Raw genomic sequence first — 8,993 nt, 5'->3', positions numbered from 1 at the left:
TCCTGCAGTTTGCTCCTTGGAAGTCTGGATGTAGGCTGTTACAGAGGGTCACCTTGGAGGTCCAAGTAGTTATGGAAATGCTGGTTTTGGAGATTTATGAAGCATATTAGCTTATTGAAATCTTTGAGAAGTCCAATAAAGCAAGTCGTTTGAACCAGTGTTTTCCTCTTTTATTGCATACTGCTTATAACTTGTATTATTTTTTGATGAAACATGTTTTAGGAAGCTTTACTCTGGATTACAAATTCCTCAGCCAGAAGCACAAAAAAACCTGAAATTGCTTTGAACAAAGTCCTTAGAGTTGATTTGGAAGGAGAAGAATTGGGTTTGAGACTTTATGCAATAATTTTACAGCTAAGTAACACTGGGTAAGTTATTTCATCTGTCCAAATCTCAGTTTCCTTTTTGGTAAAAGCATAAAATACCTAATATTTATGTACAGGTTTTTATCAATATTACGTAAGTTAAAGGAAGTGAAAATAATATATATTACCAGTGGATGAAATTTATTGACTCACATACTCCCCTTATAGATTTACTGGGCCTTTTTTAACACACATTGGACCTTATGCACATGTTAATGAACTTAGGTCTCCAGTGTCTCAGCCCATGACAAACCAGGATTAAGAAAAACAACTAGAAAGCAATTGAGGCTGTTGTGGAGCAGTGACAAGAAGATCAGTAATTGGAAATCGAAAAGCAGACTGATTATATTGATACATGGCATGATAGTCAGTATTTATAGTTCATCAAGAAATGGTTAAATAATGAAGGAATCATCCATCTAAAAAGAGGTAGTGCCTTATATTTTAGGGAAAATACCATAAAATAGTTCCTTTAAATCAGGATCTCTCTTCTCTGTACTTGAACACCTGTTTTTTGTACTGAGGTCAGGACATACTGAGATCTCTAATTTTCTGCTTAGAAAAAAATTTCAGGATTAGTTGACTAGCAATGTATTTGTTTGGAGAAACTCTTTCCCTGATTGATTCCCTAGACTGATTTTATTTATTTGTATTGTCAAACATGTCTGATAGTTTATGTAGATTTTCTACGTATATATATGGAGAAAGAAATGGCAACCCACTCCAGTATTCTTGCCTAGAGAATCCTGTGGACAGAGGAGCCTGGTGGGCTACTGTACACTGGGTCGCACAGAGTCAGACACGACTGAAGCGACTTAGCATGCATGCATGCATTGGAGAAGGAAATGGCAACCCACTCCAGTGTTCTTGCCTGGAGAATCCCAGGGATGGGGGAGCCTGGTGGGCTGCCATCTCTGGGGTCGCACAGAGTCGGACGCGACTGAAGCGACTTAGCAGCAGCAGCATATATATATCGGTTCAGTTCAGTCGCTCAGTCGTGTCTGACTCTTTGCAACCCCATGAATCACAGCAAGCCAGGCCTCCCTGTCCATCACAAACTCCCGGAGTTCACTCAGACTCACATCCGTCGAGTCAGTGATGCCATCTAGCCATCTCATCCTCTGTTGTCCCCTTCTCCTCCTGCCCCTAATCCCTCCCAGCATCAGAGTCTTTTCCAATGAGTCAGCTCTTCGCATGAGATGGCCAAAGTACTGGAGTTTCAGCTTCAGCATCATTCCTTCCAAAGAAATCCCAGGGCTGATCTTCAGAATGGACTGGTTGGATCTCCTTGCAGTCCAAGGGACTCTCAAGAGTCTTCTCCAACACCACAGTTCAAAAGCATCAATTCTTCGGCACTCAGCCTTCTTCACAGTCCAACTCTCACATCCATACATGACCACAGGAAAAACCATGACTAGACGAAACTTTGTTGGCAAAGTAATGTCTCTGCTTTTGAATATGCTATCTAGGTTGGTCATAACTTTCCTTCCAAGGAGTAAGCATCTTTTAATTTCATGGCTGCAGTCACCATCTGTAGTGATTTTGGATGCAATCTCAAAAACGATAGAATGATCTCCGTTCGTTTCCAAGGCAAACCATTCAATATCACAGTAATTCAAGTCTATGCCCCAACCAGTAACGCTGAAGAAGCTGAACTTGAACGGTTCTATGAAGACCTACAAGACCTTTTAAAACACCCAAAAAAGATGTCCTTTTCATTATAGGGGACCAGAATGCAAAAGTAGGAAGTCAAGAAACACCTGGAGTAACAGGCAAATTTGGCCTTGGAATACAGAATGAAGCAGGGCAAAGACTAATAGAGTTTGGCCAAGAAAATGCACTGGTCATAACAAACACCCTCTTCCAACAACACAAGAGAAGACCCTATACATGGACATCACCAGATGGTCAACACTGAAATCAGATTGATTATATTCTTTACAGCCAAAGATGGAGAAGCTCTATACAGTCAGCTAAAACAAGACCAGGAGCTGACTGTGGCTCAGACCATGAACTCCTTATTGCCAAATTCAAACTGAAATTGAAGAAAGTAGGGAAAACCACTAGACTATTCAGGTATGACCTAAATCAAATCCCATATGATTATACAGTGGAAGTGAGAAATAGATTTAAGGGCCTAGATCTGATAGATAGAGTGCCTGATGAACTATGGAATGAGGTTCGTGACATTGTACAGGAGACAGGGATCAAGACCATTCCCAGAGAAAAGAAATGCAAAAAAGCAAAATGGCTGTCTGGGGAGGCCTTACAAATAGCTGTGAAAAGAAGAGAAGCAAAAAGCAAGGGAGAAAAGGAAAGATATAAACATCTGAATGCAGAGTTCCAAAGAATAGCAAGAAGAGATAAGAAAGCCTTCTTCAGCAATCAATGAAAACATATACAAAACAAAAATCTGAAACCTATTCATCTTAACATCCCCACAGGACCCTTCAAGAAGCTTCCAACCCTTATATTAAATAGTTGAATAAAATGAATTAAAAAGACAGAGAGAGAGAGAAAGAAAGGACCTTGTGACAACTGTAAACAGTTTTGTAGATTGTCTTTCCACTGAGCTCTTCAAGCAAATGTGGTTCTAAACTTTTAATGATTATTCAGTAGGTATTGATGTGATACTATCAGTGACATAATACAGATATAAAAAGCTTTCAGCATACGATCTCTTACAGATAAATCTTGAAAGGTACCAAGGAGGACTCATCAAATATCATCTGAGTGAGATAGTCCTGAGAGCATAACCCATGAATATAATCCATCTGAGACAGCGCTTAACTCCAGGTAAGAGGATAAATGACATAACCAAGAATGTACATGGTTCTCGATAAACTTTTATCATTCTCCATTATTCTCCTTTGTCAGAGAGAATAAAATCATAGGCTAAAATTTACTTTCCCATAACTCCTACAGAGCATCCTGTTCTTGGTCACTGTGTTTATATTTAATGATGAGGAGGTTGAGGAAGGCTCTTGTGTTTATATTACTGTCAGATTTTTAATTCATTTAAGGTTTTTGTGATTTGTTGAACTTAGGAAATTAATGAATTTTTTATGTTGCAGCAGTATGAATGAAGCCTTAGGGCTGATAGGCCAATTATTGGTTATAAGTGGAAGGACAGTTTATACACTTAAAGCCACATATTCCAAAATGTAGGTAGTTTCTGCTACTGCTGCTGCTAAGTCGCTTCAGTCGTGTCCGACTCTGTGCAACCCCATAGACGGCAGCCCACCAGGCTCCCCCGTCCTTGGGATTCTCCAGGAAAGAACACTGGAGTGGGTTGCCATTTCCTTCTCCAATGCATGAAAGTGAAAAGTGAAAGTGAAGTCGCTCAGTCTAGATACAAGCAAATTATAGAAATACATAATTTTAAAAGCCAGGTACTTTGATGTCTTTTTATGATTATCAAAGGAGAATTAAAAATCCAGTATTATTTAAAACCTTGTCTTAGGCTTGCTTTTATGCAGACGTTTCTATCTCTGCCGTTCTCTTTTATTTTTGTTTATTTTCTGTTATTAGCCAGATGAAATGTGGGTTTGCAGCAGTAACCCTGGCCAGAGATGGCCGAAAGTATGTATAGTCCATACATATTCTCTTCTTGTTCTCATCCTTAGTTCACTGGCTTGACTTTTCTGTTGCTTTCCTTCTATCTCCTTTCCCTCCTCTGTCTCTGATTAATTTTTATTCTCTTCTGCTCCATGACTCCCTTTCCTTTTATTTTCTCAAATATTTCTCTTGTGTCCTTCCTATTCTCCTCATTTCTTTTTTTTCTCTGTGATTCTCATTTTCCCCTACATCACCCTCCACGTCCTGTTTCCTAATCACCTCCTCCCAGCAGTGCTTAGTAATTCTTCCACCGCATTGATGTTTCTTTTCCGTTCCATCATCTCTCTTCTTTCTGATCCCCACGGAGCCACTTGGACACTTTCATCCGTGTGCACTCTGAGACAAGACTCATTTAGATTTGTCTGGTATTGGCAGCAGAAGAGAGTTCTATTTAGAGCAAGGGACATGAGGTACAGTAAGTGTCTCCTGTGTCCAGCTTAGCTGTGATCTGGCTTCTTGCCAGAATCAGGAATCAGTCAGTGTTCAGGAAAAATGAATTTCAGTTACAGGGACCGGGCTGATGTGTGAGGCTTGCTGTGTAGGGGAGGTGACAGGGAATGAACCCTGCAGATCTTTAGGTCCTGGACTGACCAGGTGTGTTTCATTGCTGAAGGGCATCATGCTGATTGTAACAGGCAAAGTTATCATTTCTGTCTGCTTCTTCATTCAATTTATGCCACATATCATTGCCAGACTAATTTACCACTTTGCTGCTTTACTCTCGCCTCTCTTGAACCCCGTGCAGAAGAAACTCTGGTTACTGCTTTGTTCACACCTCTGTTCCTTAGCACCTTGCCTGCCACCAGATGAGAGCCCTGGCTTCCCTCTGCACTCCCCTCGCCAAGTTTTCTGCCTTCTTTCACTCATACCCTTTGCATCTGTTTATTTGACCTTTCCTCTCAGTGTCCTTCTCATTTTTTGAAAGACTCAGCTCAGCGTTTTTTGGAGGATGTGTTGCATTTAAGCAACTGCATCTGTAACCTCTAAATTTTTAGCACCCTTATAAAAGGTTATCATTATGATTTTCCTACATATTAGTTTTCATCCTATCTTCCTTCTCTCTCAAATTATAAGCCCTGGGCATAAACTTTGCACCTATTCTGCCTATATCTAATAAACATTAGAGGATATAATTTCACATTTGATGAGGATATAATTTCACATTTAAAAATGTTTGTGATTAAAGGGGACATAATTTGATGAGGATATAATTTCACTTATTAACATTTTTGTGATTAGATTAAAGCTATTTTCGTGTTTCTACTGTTGTGCATAAATAAAAGTACTTAAAAGAAGGCAGTGATCTTGGAAGGATTGTATAGTATTATGTTTAATTTTTAAGTATTAAATATTCTTATCCAGGCTTTTTTTTTTTTTTACCAGAAAAAGTGTTGGTGAAAAATACATCTTTTGGTGGGCCAGGGTCTCCATCCAAAGTCTTGATGTCAAGTCCTTCCAAGGCTTCAGGTGAGTGTTTTATCGAGCGGTCACTTCGTGGAACAGTCCAGTAGTCCTTGGCTTGGACCGGTTATCTCTTTGTAGGTGATGTCAGGGGCTCTTTTCATGTTTTAAAAAAGCCTTTTGTTTTTATCCTATGGTATAATTTTCTGGACTGGTTTTTGAACACTATCTTTAATGTCAGAATCAACTGGATATTTCAAGTACCTTAATGAATAGTTGCTAGGAGAAAATGATGCTTTGGGTCCTTAATAGACATGTAAATAGACATGTTTCCCATAATACCTATGTCCTTCTCAGAAAGTGTGTTCTAATAGCCACTGTTGAGTGGGCAACCATACGTGTGACACTCACTCCACACCAGCCACAGCTTAAAATCAGTGGTCTGTTAAGCTGTTCCCTCTCCTAGAAATTTGGAGTGGGGACACAGGTCTCCTCCCAAATCAGCATTTACATTTGTAAAGAATGCTAAGCCTGGAGTGTAAGTCTGTCTTTGACTCATATACACATGGGTAGCTAAATCTGGACAACACACAGGGAAGATAACAGAGACATGGAGACAGAAGCAGAGATAAGACCTCATGACGTGAGCGACAAAAACAAAAGATATAGATACAGAAATACAGAGATAGAGGGAGATTCATCAGCCAGTTGGGGGAGAGAGAAAGAGGGAGAAAAAGAGAAAAGAGAGAGGGAAGGAGAGATACACTTGGAACAGCACTCAGATCCAAACAACTCACTAGTTCTTTATTCCACAAAAGCCCACTCCTCCTCCCTAATGAGGACAGAAGCAGAACCCTTGTTCTGAAGCCAGGTTGAATTGATTCTATTCCTCTATTCTGGGTATCCAAAAGAGTCTAAGACAAGACAGCCTTCCTTTCGTCTGTGCATCTCTAACTCAGAACAACTTGAGTCGTAAGAGTTTCATGTTCTGGCTGTGAATGAAGGTTCATGCATTCTGTCTTGGTATTTAATAGCCATAGCTCATTAACAGTCATTACTATAGTAAATCCACAATGAAGATTTCTCCCTGAATAATATTGAAACATTACTGCCAAGTTTTATAATTTCGGGTTCTTTACTAAATTCATTGGTTCATCAAAATAATTAATCAGTGTTTAAAAAAGAATTATCTAAAAATAAGTAACATTAACAATGACAAAGACCCAAATAGTGGTTCATTGTGTTCTAAAGCGTCTGTGTAAAACATATATTTTTTCCATGAAACTAAATGGTGATTTGCATTAAGTCTAATTAAACCAAATAAACAAATATTTGTTATACTAATTTAATGTTTTAAATTACAATTTCATTGGTTTTGTAGTTTTGCTATCATTTAATGTAAAATTGCTTTGGTATTTTATACGATCATAAACCTAAGGACTTGATACCTAATACATACAAATACTTGGATGTATGCAAATATTTATACATACGGATATTTGTATGCATATCTGTATATATACAGATATTATTAGGAAAATAATTTAGGTAATAGTATAGGGTATCTAATATTTTTCCCTTCAAAGAAGTTCCATGTGTTATCAAATTTGAGAAATTCTGAATTCAGTAGTTGTTTTGAAATGAAAGTTTTTCTTTATTCACTTGACTTTTTCCATTTTTAAAAGTAAATTCCTAAATTTATCCAGTGCACCCAATATTTTATGTATCCTATAGCACTTTCTTAGGGTCCAATACATTTGTTTTGAACAGTTATGTGAAATTTCTCACTGTGTCTCTCTGCATTTTCTTCAGTAATTTCAATCTTTTGTCTGAACACCAAGAAGCAGCTTGTCAGTTCTCTTGGTCTGGACACTATATCAATGAGGCCAAGTTTATGGCATGAAGATAGGAAGCTAAGTGGTTTTCACTTGTAGTTTCTAGCTGCCCACGGCAGCTAGCCAGCCCTCCTGGACATGTATTATGGTTCAGCAGAGCACCCGTACAAATAACCCATCTTAGTTACAGGTAAAACAGCTCACATTACTGGACCCAAAGCATCAGGTTTGTATTTGCAGTTCAGCATGCCACTGTGAACTACAGAAAACTGATGCAAGTAGCACCAATAAAATGAGAGATCATCACACATGCATGCATAAAAGTGTAAATATATACATTTCAGGAGTTGGCTATGCTGGCAAGTCTAAAATTTGTAGAACAGGCCAGGCCACAGGAGCTGATGCTGCAGTCTTGAGGCAGAATTTCTCCTGCAGGGAAATTTGTTTGGCTCTTAAGGCCTTTCCACTGATTGAATGAGGTCCACCCACATAATCAGGGATAATTTTGTTTACTTAAAAGTCAACTGATTGATTGCAGATCTTAACCAAATCTAAAAAGCACCTCCACAGGAATGCCAAAATTAGTGTTTGTTTGGGTACCTGAATCCAGTGACATAGCCAGATTGACACCAAAAAATAACCATCATGGTCTCCAAATCTGATCCTAGTCTTACACATGCCCACTGGTAGGGTCTCGGCTTTCCTGTTCTGAAATGCCCTCAGAATCCCCAGGAGGGGAAGATCTGATTCACATTTATTTCAACTGCTGTACTGAGCTGTTCTCATTTCAGTAATTCTCAGCCTCCATACTGCAGTTGTCTTCAAACATCTGGTGCTTTACTGAAATTCCTGGCCCTCTGCTCAGGCTGCCCTACCAGGGGTGCTGATGAGTCCATGATCTTTGACATCTTTGTTTTCCAGCACCCACTCTGAGTTCTCTCTCCAGTGATTTGACTGGTTGGGTTCTTTATCCGGTGTGGTGGCCCTAACCTCCGTCCACCATAGGGTCTGAACCCTTTGTGGCTTTACCTTTGAATTTCTGCAGATTCCTGTAAAAATTATTGTGAGAATAAGAGGAACTCCAGTGAGTCTACAGGACTCCCTATATCTCCCCTTATTCCCATTCTGCAGCAGTGGTATAGTCCCCCCATAACAGTTGGAATGGATCACTCCGACAGTGTTACACACTCTCTGCTTTCAATTCAGCGGCACAAGAGCTCTAAATTATCAGGAAGTATAATTAGTCTCCAATAGAATGGAAGATGATTTCATTCCCAGTTGGAGGCATTTTTCTCTTAGGAAATCATATTTTGAAATTTGTAGAACCCAAGGGTGCAGGAACAAGAAGCAAAATTTTCAACGTAGAAATTTCAGGTTTAATATTGAGGGACCACTACCAATTTCACCCTTTGGTTCTGGGCCTTGACAGTAGAGTGGAGTAGGGACATTACTATATATTGGTCACTGGTTTAAAGTACCCTAGCCCCACCCTTCTCAGCCAGTGCCATAGCTGTCCACTTCTAGATGATGGGACGTGTGGTAAAGCTCATGAATTTCATAAGTGTGAGAGTATCATTGTTTTTCATTATAAAGTGAATTTCTTGGTTGAGGTCAATGTTTTGTGGTCTAACATTTCACTGAATAAGGCATGAGTAATGATGTATTGACTATGCCAAAGCCTTTGACTGTATGGATCACAATCAACTGTGGAAAATTCTGAAAGAGATGGGAATACCAGACCACCTGACCTGCCTCTTGAGAAACCTGTATGCAG

The 8,993-nt window shown here is 39.3% G+C and overlaps 1 long non-coding RNA gene across 2 annotated transcripts in view; it reads left to right on the top strand.

The window, feature by feature from the left end:
• LOC105004244 overlaps positions 1-6,637 on the top strand; it is a 36,663-nt gene extending 30,026 nt beyond the window's left edge. For both annotated transcript variants that reach the window (XR_827197.1, XR_827196.1), the window contains 3 exons: positions 223-368; positions 3,053-3,161; positions 5,367-6,637. This is a non-coding gene — a long non-coding RNA (uncharacterized LOC105004244). The remainder of the gene's footprint in view (positions 1-222; positions 369-3,052; positions 3,162-5,366) is intronic.
• Positions 6,638-8,993: the final 2,356 nt, after the last annotated feature.

This window comes from Bison bison, unplaced genomic scaffold (genome assembly GCF_000754665.1).
Source record: "Bison bison bison isolate TAMUID 2011002044 unplaced genomic scaffold, Bison_UMD1.0 scf7180017864473, whole genome shotgun sequence".
In the NCBI taxonomy this organism is placed as follows: Eukaryota; Metazoa; Chordata; class Mammalia; order Artiodactyla; family Bovidae; genus Bison; species Bison bison.
This window is presented reverse-complemented; position numbering and strand designations above follow the sequence as displayed.